The 18,603-nt window shown below is 41.6% G+C and overlaps 1 protein-coding gene and 1 long non-coding RNA gene across 8 annotated transcripts in view; one reads left to right on the plus strand and one right to left on the minus strand.

The window, feature by feature from the left end:
* cdk14 (cyclin dependent kinase 14) overlaps positions 1–18,603 on the minus strand; it is a 281,590-nt gene that overhangs the window by 57,780 nt on the left and 205,207 nt on the right. The gene's annotated exons all lie outside the window — the stretch shown is intronic.
* On the plus strand, positions 477–4,106 carry LOC134292434 (uncharacterized). Its single transcript, XR_009999671.1, has 2 exons — positions 477–2,024; positions 2,682–4,106. It is a non-coding gene; the product is annotated as an uncharacterized LOC134292434 (long non-coding RNA).

The following is an 18,603-nucleotide window of genomic DNA, read 5'->3' on the forward strand; positions in this document are numbered from 1 at the left end:
CAGTTGGCAGGCACAGGGAGGGAAAAGCATATTCAAATGTCCATGTATAGCATCTCATAAAAAAAAGATCATAAAGTAATTTTCCAGAGTGTCCCTTTTATTTTAATACAGATTCATCAGTAACAAGTTAAAATATTTCCAAATATAAAAAGGAACCATATGGAAGGTAGGCCATTTCCCACAGCAACCATTATGTGTTTGTTTTTCTGTGTTTTCTTCTTTGTTCAACATTTTTTTAAAAATAGAATGTTTACTGACAGCATATATAACTTACTGCAATTATGGCCACTTAATGAAGTGAATAATACCAAAAAGATCTTTACAGCAAGCTGACCTGTAAACTTTTTTTAAATTTTACAATATTTCTAAAATAGGAAAAGTATATAGACATGTATTTTATTCTTTGGTTATATTGGAAGTTGATCTGTAACTGCCCTCTAACACAATCAATATAATTTGCAAATTATACAAGTTGCTGATTTATTACTGCATTGCTTCCTCCCAGAGTACAAGCATGTTGAATTTCTTCTCATTGCAAAGAAGGTCAATACCTGGTCAAGCAGAACATGACAGAACATTGATGGTCTCAAAAGGAAAAAAAAAGAGAGAGAGAGATTTGGGCATGTGCACTGAACTTCTGAACTGAAGGTACTTTGCTTATGGAATGAAAGGGAGAACAGAGATCAAATTTACTTCCAAAATCAATACTTGGTCATTTAAAAACAAAGAAAGATATCTATTTCTACAGCAATTAAAATGACCATTACCACAAGCACCATTGGCAACTGGAATGGAGGGAAGGTCTTTATCTGCTTCTGGATCTAAGCATAATGGAGCTGTGCCTGACTCTTCTTTCCCTCCAAAGCCCGGACAGTGGCAGTGGACATGGAAGGAGGCCCTTTCATCTGCTTGTAGGCCTAGGCATGATGGAACTACTATATTTATTTGAATATAATACACACCTTTTTTGGCTAAATTATGTTGCCAAAATCAGCATATGAGCAATACATTTGCGTAACAGATAAAGCAAAATGGGATAAAGCTCCCTTCAGGAGCACCAGCCAGATTTGGGAAACCAAGGGAAGATGGGAGATGGTTTGAGAGGTGAGGAGAAAGCCCACGTGGCAAATGGGGAGAGAGAAGCCAAGAGATGGCTTGGGAGCCAAGGAAGAAGGGGAGGGGTGTGCGCCTGAGAGAGAAGTCAGGAGATGGCTTGGGAGGCGGGAGGAAGCCCATATGGGAAGTGGGCTTTTTGTAAGATATATAGAATCCTGGAATTTGGTAAGTTTGGTAAGGCAGCACCACCCTTTGGCTGAGAAAACTCAAGACCTTTTAAAATGACAGCCCCTAGGATTCCACAGCATTGAGCCAGGGCAGTGAAAGTGGTATTAAGCTGCATTTATTTTACAGCATAGATAGATTCAGCCAAGGACGCTGAGGTGGGACAAACAGGAGAGGTCCCTTAAAGGAAGGGTTACCCATTTCTCTGGCTTTACTTTCAGTTGCTAGAAGCTTTGGTGGTCTAATACTTTTTGTTTTAAAAGGAGAAATCCTAAGCACACAGCAACACTAACACATCCTTTTTTGGGAACAATTACAAGGAGTGCACTTTCCAGCATTGCACATTATATTAGCTAGCAAATACTTCTTTTAGTTCCAGGGTTTTGAAAATTGAGGTGTGCATTACATTTGATGGCACACTAGATTAGAGTAAATACAAGTATGTCTGCTTCTTCTCTCCCTCTGAGGCCAGGTTACCCACAATACCCAACCTTTATTTTTCAGGACTCCTCATTTGGTAGATCCAATTCCCCAAGATTGCTTTGAATTCCCAGTTGTTCATTTATTAAATATCACTTGGATTGGCATGGTCCCCACTCAATTAAAATAACGCTGGTGATAATGGAAGTGCAAGGAATACAGCAAGAAGAAGGTTTGAATAACAAACTGCTAATCTGCACTCAAAAATATTCAGCATAACTTTCACATTGTTTTGTTTATGAAAACACCTTGAATAGATCAGAGTAAGTATTGAAACAGTGTTGATAAAACTTTGCTATAAGTAGTGTCTGACCCAGGGACCCTCAAAACATGTCATTCTATTCTGATTTTTTAAAAATGTACCTTTACACAAATAGTGCAATATGTCTTAAATTCAAGATGGTAAGCAGTATAATACTTTAGATTTTGTTATAAAGAAGTCTGATTGTCATCAAAACCCAAAGTCCATAGCAACTAGGATTTACACGTAATTTAATGACATCAGTCTTTTCATACAGTATGCTATATTTATGAAGAATTAAATCCAAGCTCTTGGCCTCTCAATCGCAATGTATCACTCCAGTTGTTATTCTTGTTGTATGCCTTCAGGTTGTTTGCAACTTATGGTGACATTTAAACAAACCCTACCACAGGGTTTTCTAGGGTTTGCTTTTGCCTTTCTCTGAAGCTGAGAGTGTATTACTTGCCCAAGGTGCCAAAGTGAGAAAAATTACATGTTCTAAGCAAAAAAGCAATGTAAGAAGGCATGATCAAGTTTATATTATAATTAGTTATGATGAGGAGAAAGTGAGTTAACTTAATTCATCCCACCAGCTTCTCCCTCACTTTTTTATGCCTTCTTTCTAATGGATAAATGCCAAATGCCAATGATAACTTTGTTTTCTCCAAATCTTTTCTAGGATCCAGCTGAGCAGGAATGAAGTTGGTTCCTCAGGCTGAGCTCTCAACCTGCTACATCACTTTTATGAGATTTACTAATCATGGTGGTATACATCACATCTAGCATTTGTCTTTGATAGCTGTTTGAAAAGTTACTTTCTGGATACAACTTCCAGTATCCCACCTATATGACATGGATACTGTAAAGTGATATACATATTTTACATGTATAAATTTTTCCTTTGCTATTTCTAATAATCCTTTTAAATAAAAATATTGGAAAAAGTGCACATTTTTAAAACATGACTTAATAATAATAATATCTTCCAATCTATCACTATTTTTGCAACTACAAGGATTTCACAACTAATTTATTTTTAGTTGCACACCAGCCAAGCAACTATAATTTATTTTGGTAATCAAGTTCATCTAGTATTAGTCGTGAGGGGAAGAGGCTTACTTACACCACCAATGGGGTTTTGAGATGGCTCAATATTCCTAGAACCATATTTCTTCAATTGTAAGACACCATTGTAAGACATACCCTAATTTCAGTACTACTACCAACAACAAAAATTCATAAGATACTACTAAGACGCACACCATTTTTAGAGATGCTCATATAGGAAAAAGTATGTTTAGAATTGAAGAAAAACAGCATATGCCAAGGTAGTGAGTGGGTTAGTTATAAACATAATTTTAAACTAGTCATGATATTAGCGATTTTGTGGCTACTTTTAATTGTAATGTTTTCACAAGGACACAGTTTTCAAAACCCTTTGTACATCCCAGGAAACTTAAGAGAACACCTTTAGAAAATTAACAGAGGTAAAATAATTACTGAAAGCATCATTTTATAGATTATTATTTCTTCTGCAAAGAGAGAATGCATCTTTAATCCCAAGCAAAAGCTCTTTAAGGTTTATGCACTCTATAAACCTTTCACTGAGAATTTAAAATATAAGTTACTAATGCAATAAATGCCCTAACAAATATATCAGATTTTTCACTTAATGCTTTTTACAGGCTTAAACCAAACTGAGTGAAAGAAAATCACCTTTTACAGACTGACTCTTAAAGGAAGAATGTCTTTTTGTTATGCTTTTTAAAAAAGGCATGGTGGATTTATATCAACTTCACTGAATCTTGGGCATGATAAAAGGAAAAAATATATAGTGCTGTAGTTACCATTCTACAGCATGCTTTCTTCGCATTTTTATTTTCTTAGTGCCTGGACATGAGCCAAGGAAGGGGGGGCGGGGAAAAAATAAAAACTCCATAGGAATATTAGAAGTAGCACACCATGCAGTCATGATTGCCCCCCACCCCCTTATTCTTCAGCAACTTCAATTGTTGGTTTTCAAAAGAAACTAAAAAAAAACATTGGATTTCGAATCTATCATGTGAAAATGCTGCATGTATAATAAAGCCATCCTGTTAAATCATTCTAAATGAAAGTGAAGTTGTTTTATGGGTTCACGGGATTTTGAGCCTTAAAACCAGCTCAGCAGTTACTATTGAAAGACTAGCACTCATAAATCTCATTCCTTGTATTTAGTTTTAATGCACACAGTTTGAAAAGTCTTAATTTCATTATAATGTAAATAAGAGCTGATCTGTTTGTTCAGTACCTCGAACAAGCATTGTGTCCTTAAAGGACACTACAGCCAATACCCTGTTTCCCCGAAAATAAGACACCCCCAAAAAATAAGACCTAGTAGAAGTTTTGCTGAATTGCTAAATATAAGGCCTCCCCCGAAAGTAAGACCTAGCAAAGTTTGTGTTTGGAAGCATGCCCGGCGCCCGCCAAACAAAACACAATAGCATGCAGGATTGGTAAATGTACATTCCAATTGTACTTGGAAATAATGGTAGTAACAAGACATTCTTGATAGGATTCACAGTTTGTCTGGTTATGCTGGTTTGTGATGACACCTACTGTACAGTATATAATAAATGTTCATTTTTGTTCAACAATAAATGTGAATTCTTCTTCATGGAAAAATAAGACATCCCCTGAAAATAAGACCTAGCGCATCTTTGGGAGCAAAAATTAATATAAGACACTGTCTTATTTTCGGGGAAACACGGTATTCAGAGCTATTAAATACAAATCTTTCCAGCAGGGGACTCACTTTATCACAATTGGAGGGGACTCCTTGTGCCTGTCCAGTGACTCTATTTCTTTTACTTTATGTCAAGTGATGCTAGTGAGAGAAGTCGACTGATATGGAAAACATTAAACAGTACCCATTATGATTGCATTCATTTATTTGATTTGTATCTTATTCCTTCCCAAAATATCCAGTCTGGTAACAGCATTCTAAAAACAAACATTACAACTGAACAGTAGTACGTATTATCTATCTTTATGCACAAAGTACCAAGAATGTGACTTGTACAGTTGTAAAGAAGCATAATCACGAGGAATGGTTCAAGGTATCTATGCTATGTCTAAACAATATACCCTCTCCCATCTAAGAGTGACTTGAAGATTGGGTTGTGACCTGAAGGCTGCCAGGTTCGAATCACACCTGGGGAGAGCGCAGATGGCTCCCTCTATCAGCTCCAGCTCCATGCGGGGACATGAAAGAAGCCTCCCACAAGGATGGTAAAACATCAAAACATCCGGGCGTCCCTTGGGTAACGTCCTTGCAGACGGCCAATTCTCTCACTCCAGAAGCAACTCCGGTTGCTCCTGACACGAAAAAAAAAAAAATCTAAGAGTGCATCTACACACAAAATGTAATGCATTTTGATACCACTTTAGCTGACATGGCTCAATGCTATGGAATCCTGGGATCTATAATTTGGTGAGGCAGCAGCACTCTCCGGAAAAGGCCTTGTAAAACTACAATTGTTACGATTCTATACCATTGAGTCATGGCAGTTAAATGGAATTAAACTGTACTAATTCTATAGTGTAGATGTACCCTAGGATGTAAATGCTGCTTGCTAGATAACCTGGCTATTCTGACAGCTAACAATGAAGCTAAACTAACTTCAGCATTAGAACATCATGGTTATATTAGCAGCCTGTGCTTGAATCAGGAAACCATCCATGCAGTAACTTTGCATCTACATAGTGCTGACTACAGCATCTGAACGTTTCAACCACTACCTTTTACCTTATTTCAAACATATGGGGCTTATACAATTTAAAATTGTAGATGTCAAAACTCTTTTGTTATGGAAACTGTCCGGAAGACAGTGTGCTCTCTGGGGATTTATGTAATATAACTTTCTGGCTAGATCGTGTTAACATTCTGGCCACTGTCTGAACAGACTAGAGTTTCTAAACCCCTCTAAAAAGCCACAACACAGAACACGCTGAATATAATCCTGACTGCAAAGAACTAAACATTTACCACTTTAGCCACTGTCCAGGAAGTTAATCACTTCCCAAACTAGCTTAAGTAATTAAAAAGCACTCCAAGCCTGAAACTAGCAAAATCATATCCAGCAGTACCTGAAAAGTGCAAGCCTGTGAATCTTATCAAAAATTTCTTGTTACTACCATTATTTCCATGTACAACAATCTATGGTACGTACATTTACCGATTCTGCAAGCTCTGGTGTCCTGTTTGGTGGGCATGCTTCCAAACAAAAACTTTGCTAGATCTTACTTTCGGGGGCGGCCTTATATTTAGCAATTCAGCAAAACCTCTACTAGGTCTAATTTTTGGGGGATGTCTTATTTTCGGGGAAATTGTATGATCACAACAAAAGTAGCCTTATGTAACTCTTTGAAAAATTAGGCTACTTTCCTCAAATGCTTACTGCATCTTTATGGGGCTCCTGTTATGGCCATATTAAAAAAAAACAACAACATTAAGCCCAATACAATGAGGAAATATAACAGCTCTCACATAGAATGAATGCCTTAGGCTATGAAATTGACTCAATGCCTAAAAGAAAAAGGTCAGTTCCCTTTGGAATTGCTAGCCTATCTGCCCTCAAGCAATGACAGGTGCACCAGTACTACAATAATATTGCTTTATTCATAGTACACTGCTGATTGGGAAACACAGTCTATTTGAATGCAGTCAAAAGAAACACAACTGCAGATGTGGTAAACAAAGTATATTACAAATGACCTGGTTATCAAAAATAACTTGTACAGTTTTAAAAGAAGAACAGTCAAATAAGGGTCTGCATGCGACAGAGATTTTCTAAACCATCTTTAGGGAAATAAATATTTCTACTCCAAGTATCCACCATCCACATCTTCAGTATAACTTGTTTTGTGGATTCTTCATTTTTAGTTTCTGCTTGAAGGGTGAAACACAACACAGGTAATAACTAGTAAAAAAAAGATATCCTAGATGCTTCCACGTTTACCTTCCACCCAGGCAATAGTGGCATGGAGCAGGTAATCTAGAAATGTTCACAGGAGCAAGTAACCCACCAGAGAGAATGAAAAAGATTCATGAGTGTTGGGGGTGAAGGAATCCCCCCCTTCCTTGCTACTTTGCTAAAATGTCAAATAGTGTGCTGACAGTGCTGGAGGAAAAATTCAGCACGTGCTGGACATGTGACTAGCCTCTTTTCTCCCATCCCACATTTCCTATGTATATGCAAATACAGATATTCCAAAGTCCAAACAAAATAAATCCAAAATCCAAAAATTCTGGTCCCAAACATTTTAGATTAGAGAGAGCAAGTCTATATAAGGTAACAATTACACTGTCATCAGTCCTGTTGAACATCAGCATTAGCAACAACAGAAAAAAATTAAAAAAATGATAGCCATAGAATTTCAAAAGTCTCATAGGGGTATAATGTAATTAGAATACAGTCTGGAGAGAGATTGTAATCATTTTGTTGATAAACTGGTCTTAAACAATTCGCTACAAAATTTCAAGTTATATTTTTCTTTCTTGACTGAATATTAAACAGTTGATAAGGTATCCCAGGCTACAGGGAGAATACTATTTCTCCCTGCAACTGTTCCATTGGCTACTTGTCCATTTCTGGTCAATTATAACCTGTACATACATCAGGTCCAAGAAGTTTGAAAGACAGCATTACCTTATGAACCAGCTCCCTCTCTGTTGGGGAGACCCTTCTCTCTATCCCACCTCCCTAATGGGAAGTCGGCCTTCTCAGTGGTTGCTCCTGGGTTCTATCACTCCCTTCCCAGAGAAATTAAATTGGCACCCTTCCTATTCTCTTTTTGCCGACAAGTAAAGACTTTTTTATTTCAACACACATTTGAGGAGTGGATGGATAAAGCTTACCTAACAAGGTGTTTTTTTAAAAAAAAAATACTGTAGGCTCTTCTGAGTCCTATACCAGAGAAAAGGTAGGCTAGATGATGGTGATGATGACAACAGGAGTAATGCTACTTTCTGAGGAGCATCTTGTCAGAAAGTATGTGCACATGAAAACTAGTTTGCTAAGACTGTATCAATTTGGAAGGAGTGCAGGAAGAATGTCCTCATGTCCATCGATTCAAACCTTCAAAGATTTATTTATTTATTTATTTATTTACATCATTTATATACTGCCTTCCTCCCCTAGGGGGTCCAAAGCAGTTTACAGCATACTGTACAAAAAATAGTCAAAGATTTCCCAGTTTATCTCCATCAATCAAACTGGTTTTGGGTTCTGCTGGGAAAAATATGGCTTGAGATTAGGAACCTTGATGATAGAAAGATTATTCTTTATTGTACAGTCATCTTTAAAACATTCTAGTACTTATTTGCATTTTTTAATCGAGGAAACAAGAACAGTGTCTATCCACAGAGGAGACTCTGTAGACTCTCTGTTAGTTGGCACCCATGGAGTTTGGTAGATGCTGGATAAATATTGTTTCTGGTTGCTTAAGCGTTACTACTAAAATAGGCCTAACTAATGCTATACCATACCATAAACTCTGTATTAATTTGATATTGATATTGAAAAGCAGTAATTAAAAGCAAATTGAGACAAATGAAGATGAACTTAATTTAGTGTAGCACAGTCTGTGATGACCCATGGGCCTTGTAGTCCTGCTCAGGACATTGTAATTCCTGATGAAGATGAAAACTTGGGTTTTTTACCTTCCCAGTCTGAACTGGATTCTTCTCAGCCAGATCTTTCCCAGGCAGATCTGGGAACCTTGCACCTGCAAGAAAGTTGTCTCCCAGAAGTATGTCAAACAAGCCCAGAGCCTACTTCTCCCGTGTTCTTGCGCCGGGAGTTTTGTAAACAACAGAGAAGTTTAGAATCAGCTTCGCGCAGGAGTGCGAGGATTGCAGCTAAGAATGTGGCCAATTAAGACTGCTTCTCGTGAGAATCTTTGGGGAGTCTCACATCTGGTCTCAGAGTTTAGCTTTCGGTTCTGATTCCCAGAGAACTGCTTCGGCGGGAAAGTTAGACTCTATTTAGGTGTTTTACCCGCGTAGTAACTTCGCGGAGTCAATTCGTCAGCCTACGGAGCGAGTTGTGTCTGGACAGCGCGCTCCGATTCAAGCCTCGCTCCTGCTCAAGCCTTGCCTTGCTATCCAGCCTTCGCCTTGCTTCCCAGCCTTTGTTTATCTACGGACTTTGCCTTGTTCCCCAGGATCAATCCTTGCCTTGTTCCACGGATTTTATCAAGTTATTCCACGGACCTTGTTCTTGTTCTTAGTTACCTTGTTCCACGTTCAAGCCTTGTTTCAAGTATCAAGTTAATTCCTAGCCTCGCTCAAGTTTCATGGACTAAAGGACCTTGTCATCTCCCCTCACTTTGCTTGGCAAAGTGAGTGTTTCGGTTATTGGATTACAACTTTGGACCTTAATATTTCTTATTGGACATTGCTTTTTTGGACTAATTCTGACCTTTCCTGAAAGGTCTAATTCTGGACTATTTTCTACACTTGTTTTTATTAACTTTATATATTCCTTCAATAAAGATATTAGATAGATTCTGGCCTCTGTGTATGGTTATTGGTGCTCTGCAGCCAGGGTCTTGACAGTTTGACTCCGCCACCCTAAGCACCAATTAACCTCGGCCAGAATGTCTACCGGAGTCGTACCTGGGCCGAGCGGCCAGCCGATTACCTACACCATCGACAAGGATGAGGTGGACCGAATCCGTGATAAGCTCAATGCACAGGATGGAGAAATAAGGGGTTTGAAGGAACGCGGAATTCGTCTTCCGGCCATGGCGTTGCCAACCAAGTTTACTGGAGAAGCTTCTAAGGTTCATGTCTTCCGTCGCCAATGTCAAGCTTATCTAGAGGCCCGTGCTGCCGAGTTTCCCCAAGAAGACATCAAAGTGGCGTGGGTTTACAGTCTTCTAGACGGGCCAGCGGCCAGCTGGGCGACGGCACTGTACGACCAAGCCTCTCCACACCTAAGATCAGCGCAACGCTTCTTGGACCACCTCAAGGAGACTTGGGGAATCGAGGACAATTTGGAGGCAGCCGGTCACAAACTCCGTCGCCTTCTCCAAGGAGACAGACCTATGTCTCAGTATATAGCCGAGTTCCGAGTGCTGGCCCACAACACCGGCTGGAACGATGTAGCCCTCAGGGGACAATTCCGGGAGGGTCTCAACATTGAAATGCTGGAAGAAATCTCCAAGGTGGATCCTCCCCAGACCCTCGAGGCACTCATTGATCAATGTTTACGGGCTGAAGTCATGATTGCCAACAGGAAACAGTGGGTTCGAGGCCAGGGCGGTAGAGCCGGGGTAAAACCCCCCGCTCCCGCCAGCGTTCAGCCACGTCCGGTCTGGAGACCCCCACCGCCAACCCCATACCCCAGAGGAGGCGAGGAGGTGCCGATGCAGTTGGGCAACGTGCGTCCCAGACTAGATGCCGCCGAGAAGGCCCGTCGTCAACGCTTAAACCTCTGCTGGTACTGCGGGAACGGGGGCCACTTCGCCAGAGAGTGCCCAGCCAAAGGGAAGCCTGCCGCCCGTCTTGCGGCGGCGTCCTCCACGGAGACGAAGACGTCTGAGCCGACTGGCACACAGCCGGCGGGGGAAGCCAACGACCGGGTGTAGAGAGGCTCGCCAACCCGGTCAAAAAATCCATCCAAGAGCCGCCAACCGGGGTCCTGTTCCTTCTCGTGGTCACATTATGGTCAGCAAAAAGGGGTCCCGTCATGATCCACGCCATGATAGACTCTGGAGCTACCAACAATTTCATCGATAGAGAGTATGCCGACTCTCTGGGATTACAATATCATGATTTCAAGAATGCCCGTGTGGTGCAAGCCATTGACGGCCGCCCCCTCAAGACGGGCCCCGTAAGTCAGTGGTCGGAACCCACCAGGATGTGGATAAGGGAACATATGGAAGAGATTTCCTTCTTTGTTACCGAGGTTCCCCATTTCCCTGTGATTTTGGGAATTCCATGGCTGACTCTCCACGACCCTAACATCTCCTGGTCCAACAGAGAACTGCAGTTTGCTTCACCGTACTGCCAAAACCATTGCCTCGTAGCCAAGGTATGCCACGCCACAGACTCCGAGCCCATCATCACCTTGCCAAAGAAGTACTCCGAGTATTGGGATGTATTCAATGAGAAAGAAGCCGAAAAATTACCCCCACATAGACCTTATGACTGTGCCATTGACTTGGTGGAGGGGGCCCCGATCCCGCGAGGGCATCTCTACTCCCTGACTGAACCAGAGCAAGAAGCTCTCAGGGAATTCCTAGAGACAAACCTTCGCAAGGGATTCATCAGACCCTCTCAATCCCCAGCCGCCTCCCCAGTGATGTTTGTGAAGAAGAAGTCAGGGGAACTACGCTTGGTGGTGGACTACAGAGCATTGAACAATATCACCAAGCGGAACAGCTATCCCCTGCCCTTAATCTCGGATCTACTGGATCGGCTTCGAGGAGCCAAGGTTTACACCAAGCTGGATCTTCGGGGGGCTTACAACTTAGTTCGCATCAGGGAAGGGGACGAGTGGAAGACCGCCTTCCAGACCAAATTCGGATTATTCGAGTCCCGAGTTATGAATTTCGGTTTATGCGGAGCCCCCGCAACGTTCCAGCATTTTGTCAATGACATTTTTCAGGACTATCTAGACAGGTTCTTGATAATCTACCTGGACGATTTTTTGGTGTTTTCTAGATCACAATCAGAACATGAGAACCACGTCAAAATGGTGTTACAACGATTGCGGGATCATGGACTTTATGCCAAGCTGGAAAAATGCGCCTTTGATCTACAAGAGGTAGATTTCCTTGGTTACCGCATCTCGCCTCTAGGGCTTTCCATGGATCCAGCCAAGGTTTCAGCAGTATTGGAATGGCGGGCGCCAACTAACAAGAAAGAGGTGCAGCGTTTCTTGGGGTTCGCGAACTATTACCGCAAGTTCATTCCAGATTTTGCCCGCTGGTCCGACCCCATCACTAGCTGCATCCGTGGAAAGCAGCCTTTCCGCTGGACTGATCAAGCAGAGAAAGGGTTCCAGCAACTAAAGAAACTATTCACCTCCCAGCCAATTCTACAGCACCCAAATCCTGGAACCCCTTTTGTGGTGCAAGCGGACGCCTCTGATGTGGCAATTGGGGCTGTACTCTTACAACCGGAGGGAGAACACCTCCATCCCTGTGCCTTTTATTCTCGTCAACTAACCACACCAGAGAGGAATTACACCATTTGGGAAAAAGAACTACTGGCCATAAAGGCAGCCTTTGAAACTTGGAGACATTGGCTAGAAGGGGCCAAATTTCCCATTGAAGTCCACACTGATCATCGTAATCTAGAACATCTAAGAACTGCCCGCAAACTAAATCAGAGGCAGCAACGTTGGGCTTTATTCTTTGAACGTTTCAACTTCCAGATCCATTATGTGACCCCAGCCCAAACCAAGCAAGCAGACGCCCTGTCACGTAAACCGGAATACGCTGCAGGACGCAAGGAGACCTTCGAATCCCAACTGCTACAACCCGAGAACTTTGCCACGCTCACGGTGGGGAACACCAAATCCATTCCCATTGGTTCAACTTCCCCTACTCCAGGACCCATCTGTGCTCAAGAAATCAGGGCTAGTCAGCAAGCAGATGCCTGGGCGCAGGACCAACTTCGCCAAGGTCTGCACTTTCCCTTTTCGCTTAAAGATGGGCTGCTCTGCTATAGAAATCATGTTTATATCCCACCCGGACGGGGCAGGGAAAAAGCGCTTCGTCTGTGTCATGACTGCAAACCAGCAGGACACTTCGGACTATTTAAAACTATGCATTTGATCCTAAGGGATTTTTGGTGGCCCAAGATCCGCAAGGATGTGGAAAAATATGTCAACACCTGCCCAGTATGCCAGCGCTCCAAGATACGAAGGGAGAAGCCCTCAGGGCTTTTACACCCCCTTCCTACCCCATCTCGCCCATGGGAAATAATTTCCGCGGATTTCATCACTGACCTACCACCTTCCTGTGGATTCACCACGATCTTGGTGGTGGTGGACCTTTTCACCAAGTTAGCCCATTTCATTCCCTGTGAAGGCCTCCCCACGGCCAAAGAAACTGCGGATCTATTTCTTCAACATGTTTTCAGACTACATGGATTGCCCAAGAGTTTAGTCACAGACCGTGGATCTCAATTCACCTCTCGTTTTTGGAAGGCACTACAAAAACTATTGGGCATAGACTCTCGCTTATCTTCAGCTCATCATCCCCAAACAGATGGGCAAACGGAGCGCACCAATGCCACTTTGGAGCAGTATCTTCGCTGTTATGTAAACTACCAACAGGACAATTGGGCTTCTCTGTTACCACTGTCTGAGTTTGCCTACAACAATGGAGTTCAAGCTTCTACAAAAGAAACGCCGTTCTTTGCAAACTACGGCTTCCATCCACGTTTCTTCCCCCCTATCATTGAAACTTCAGAAGTTCCCGCAGCAGAGGATTGGCTGCAGGAACTCACAGCGGTGCAACAACTTTTGCTCCAGCAACTGGACCAAGCCAAGGAGGACTATAAACGCCACGCTGACAAACATCGCCAGCCGGGCCCCGAAATCAAGGTAGGAGATCGGGTTTTCCTGTCCACTCGCTTTCTGCCCTCCCACCGCCCTTGCCGGAAGTTAGATGCCCGTTTCATTGGCCCCTATCCAGTGGTGGCGCAATTAAACCCCGTGACTTTCAAACTCCAACTTCCGCGTTCAATGCGCATTCACCCAGTGTTTCACCGTTCCCTGCTCCTTCCGGCGGATGGTGTGCGACCTGATACAGACCAACCAGCCCCCCCTCCTGTTTTGATGAATGGGGAGGAGGAGTTCGAGGTTGAGGACATTTTGGATTCTCGCTTTCACCGCCGCCGCCTACAATATCTCATTGACTGGGTGGGTTTTGGCCCTGAGGAACGCTCTTGGGAAGACGCCTCCACAGTCCATGCTCCTGATCTAACCCGTCGCTTTCATCAGACCTATCCCACCAAACCGCGACCTCGCGCCTCGGGGAGAGGGCCCCAGTTTGGGAGGGGCCTTGAGGAGGGGGATAGTGTGATGACCCATGGGCCTTGTAGTCCTGCTCAGGACATTGTAATTCCTGATGAAGATGAAAACTTGGGTTTTTTACCTTCCCAGTCTGAACTGGATTCTTCTCAGCCAGATCTTTCCCAGGCAGATCTGGGAACCTTGCACCTGCAAGAAAGTTGTCTCCCAGAAGTATGTCAAACAAGCCCAGAGCCTACTTCTCCCGTGTTCTTGCGCCGGGAGTTTTGTAAACAACAGAGAAGTTTAGAATCAGCTTCGCGCAGGAGTGCGAGGATTGCAGCTAAGAATGTGGCCAATTAAGACTGCTTCTCGTGAGAATCTTTGGGGAGTCTCACATCTGGTCTCAGAGTTTAGCTTTCGGTTCTGATTCCCAGAGAACTGCTTCGGCGGGAAAGTTAGACTCTATTTAGGTGTTTTACCCGCGTAGTAACTTCGCGGAGTCAATTCGTCAGCCTACGGAGCGAGTTGTGTCTGGACAGCGCGCTCCGATTCAAGCCTCGCTCCTGCTCAAGCCTTGCCTTGCTATCCAGCCTTCGCCTTGCTTCCCAGCCTTTGTTTATCTACGGACTTTGCCTTGTTCCCCAGGATCAATCCTTGCCTTGTTCCACGGATTTTATCAAGTTATTCCACGGACCTTGTTCTTGTTCTTAGTTACCTTGTTCCACGTTCAAGCCTTGTTTCAAGTATCAAGTTAATTCCTAGCCTCGCTCAAGTTTCATGGACTAAAGGACCTTGTCATCTCCCCTCACTTTGCTTGGCAAAGTGAGTGTTTCGGTTATTGGATTACAACTTTGGACCTTAATATTTCTTATTGGACATTGCTTTTTTGGACTAATTCTGACCTTTCCTGAAAGGTCTAATTCTGGACTATTTTCTACACTTGTTTTTATTAACTTTATATATTCCTTCAATAAAGATATTAGATAGATTCTGGCCTCTGTGTATGGTTATTGGTGCTCTGCAGCCAGGGTCTTGACACAGTCTTACTGTATCATAAAAACTTATTTTATTTGAATTTCTATTTAAAATATTATTTCCTTGAGGTTTTCTTTGCTGCTTGCTTGACCTCTGCTTTATTGACAGTCTACTGTATGACTCTTGTAAAAGAAACATAAACAGGAAAATCATACCAACGAGCAAATCTTAGAAAGGGTTCTCAACTTTTTAAAAAACCCATTAACAATGATTTTCAGGCTAATTCAAATTAACTCAGATATGTCACATACACTGCAAACTGGCTGACAACCATAAAAAATGGAGACAGATAATGTATTGATTCAGAGGGGGCAATATCCAGCTGTGTGTTACAGGGATTAGTGTTATCCAGTTGTATTTAACAACTTTATTAATAGCATGGACAAAAATGCTAACAGTACATGAACTCATTATAACAATGATTCTAAAGTAGGGGACATTGTGAACATCTTATTCAGAATACAATAAACACAACTATAGAGGGCGGGGATAGGATTTAACTGAGATACAGAAGAAAATATTTGAAAAGTCAAAAAAGTTACATTTGGAACCCCACTGATATTATAAGTGGAAGGTACAAAGAAATGGACAGCTACCAGATTCAAACTTGGCAAATAAAGAACTAAATAAGGAGCTACAGTTGTAATGTACATGAAGTTGTTTGAGTGTATTTACATCTAGTTATCAGGTTAAAACGAAACATATTAAAATATATGTCAATATCAGACGTAGCGAGGATGATAATGAAATGACTGATGAGAAACATCTACGATGTTAAAAGCATTTATTTACGATACAATGTTTATTCACTGAATGCATCTTAATTGAATGTTTATTCATAGAATAAATATGATAACAAGCCGTCTGAAAGGGTTATCTTTTAGCAGAATAATAAGACACACAACACAAAATATTATAATTATCATACATGAAAATTAAATTATTGCAACATAACCATTATTAAAGCCTGACAATATTCTTCATTGCTTGATGTTTCAAAGTCTAGCTTCTGGTATAACTCAAGTGCTCCTCCAAGTGTTCAAAGTGTGCCTTTCATTTTGACAATGTAGAAAATAAACTGGGATAGTACCTCTAAAATTTCTCAAAGTAACAGCTATTCCTGTTCATTAATGGCTTACAAGTTAATAACTCAATACGTAACAGTTAAATTACTGGGTACTGGAAATGAGCAATGTGGTTTGAAACTATTTCAGATTGAAGTAAGAAGGTAGCTAAGCAAGATCAGCCCGGTTAGCACCTAGATGGGAGATCACCAGTGAATACCAGGGGCCTGATACTATATTTCAGAGGAAGGAACTGATAAAACCACATCTGAGTATTCCTTAACTTAAAAAATCCTATGATATTCATGGTGTCACCATAAGCCACCAAGCAACTTGAAGACATATTATACACACCCACTAAGTGAAAGTTTGAAACTACTCTATATCCATTGATATCCAGGCCTCTGTGTGTGTTTGTGTGTATTTTAAAAAGTCAAATGTGGAGAGCTTAAAGAAAAAGCATCATTCCTGCATTCAGGACTTAATTCCAAACGCTGTTAATATAACAGCAGGTCTTGCTACCCAACTTTTTCCCACTCAATATAAAATGTTTCCTGAAAACTGCATAAAAATACTTGCACCAATTAAGGATCAATTATGAACACCACACGGTCCTTATTTTCCATGGCACATGGTACAATTAAATAATGTCTCTTATAACAACTCAAATTTCAGAATTCCAAAACAGAGAACAATTTTAGAATAGTTAATATGGACCACTTGTCCCTTCCTGCAACACCTGGTGAAAGTAAGTAAATAAGTAAGTAAAACTTTATTTCTATCATGTTCTATCTTCCCATGGAGACTCAGGGCAGCTCGCAGCATAAAACGCAAACATTCAATGCCATAAAAATTCAACAATAAATTAATAAAATTCCAATGGACAATACAGCACATTCAACAATCATACAAATCTCAAGAGAAACAATAATAACAAATTAAAAACAGAATCAATCAAAATAGGGTTAAAAACCATTTCCATATTACATTCCTATTTCATAAGGCCGAATCTTTAATCATTCGCATCTCCATAAGCCTGGGTACATAGGGAGGTTTTTATTTTATTTCCTAAGGGAAGGAAGAGGTGGAAAGAGCACATCAACAGTGAGTGCTTCACTTCCATGCACTCTTACTTCAAGCACAGAGCAGTCCCAGCTCTTCAAAATGCACAAGAACAGCAACTCCTGCACCCACCCAAAGTCTTTCAACACAACACTGAAGCCTTTGAAATAGAATAATGTCTCACTTAATCTGAGAAAACAACATAGAAGGACCACATGAGGCACTATGCTAGCCTTCTATATAGTTAACAGTTAATCATTCACATGCATAATTAACTTTATTATTAAAACATGATCATCTAGCTCTTATTTAGGAAACAAAAATGAGTCAATGTGGTATATTGGCTTGAGTGACTCTGGAGACCAGGATTCAAATACCAATTCAGCTAGAGAAACACACTGTGTGAACGTGGACAAGTCACACTTTCTCAGCTTCAGAGGAAAGCAAAAGCTACTCCCCTCTGACGAAATCAAGCCCTGTGCTAGGTTTGCCTTTTGCTTTTTAAGTGCAATCAAGTCCACTTCGACTTATGTTGTCTAAATTTATATGTTCAACGTACAAGTTAAAACTGGGTGATAAAATACAACACTGTCTGATTTTCCTTGCCAACTGGAATCCATTCTTCTTCTCTGTATTTTGTCCTGATGGTATTCTAATCTCCTGAGTACAGTTTAAGCACCAGGACAATCAAACGTTGTGGCACATCCATTATGTTAAGGGGGGTCCAATGTTTTTGCACAATCTATTCTACATAATCAAAGGATTTGCTATGATCTATAAAGCATGGAGCTTCCGGTGGCTCAGTGTGTTAAAGCGCTGAGCTGCTGAACTTGCAGACCGAAAGGTCCCAAGTTCAAATCCGGGGAGCAGAGTGAGCGCCCGCTGTTAGCTCCAGCTTCTGCCAACCTAGCAGTTTGAAAACATGCAAATGTGAGTAGATCAATAGGTACCGCTCCGGCGGGAAGGTAACGGCGTTCCATGCAATCATGCCAGCCACATGACTTTGGGAGGTGTCTACGGACAACGCCTGCTCTTCGGCTTAGAAATGGAGATGAGCACCAACCCCCAGAGTTGGACACGATTGGACTTAACGTCAGGGCAAACCTTTATCTTTACCTATAAAGCATAGGACGATTTTCTCTCAAAATTTTTTTGGTGCACTCCAGTAGCTATTTGAAATATCTAGTTTGGCTCCTCAGCAAAAACATGTATGACATGGGAGGCCCACCAGCAGCACTACTATTAGCAGTATAGCCTCTTGCCTCACAGGAGCAAGGAGTGCCATGGTGTGTATGTGTTAAAATTGACTTAGGTTTGCCATAAGTCAGAAATTACTTGAAGGCAAACAACAACAACCAGCAAACCTAACCCATACAGTGAACACATCAACATATAGAATAAGCTTCGTTTGCACTATGCTTGTTGA

Source organism: Anolis carolinensis, chromosome 6, assembly GCF_035594765.1.
Source record: "Anolis carolinensis isolate JA03-04 chromosome 6, rAnoCar3.1.pri, whole genome shotgun sequence".
In the NCBI taxonomy this organism is placed as follows: Eukaryota; Metazoa; Chordata; class Lepidosauria; order Squamata; family Dactyloidae; genus Anolis; species Anolis carolinensis.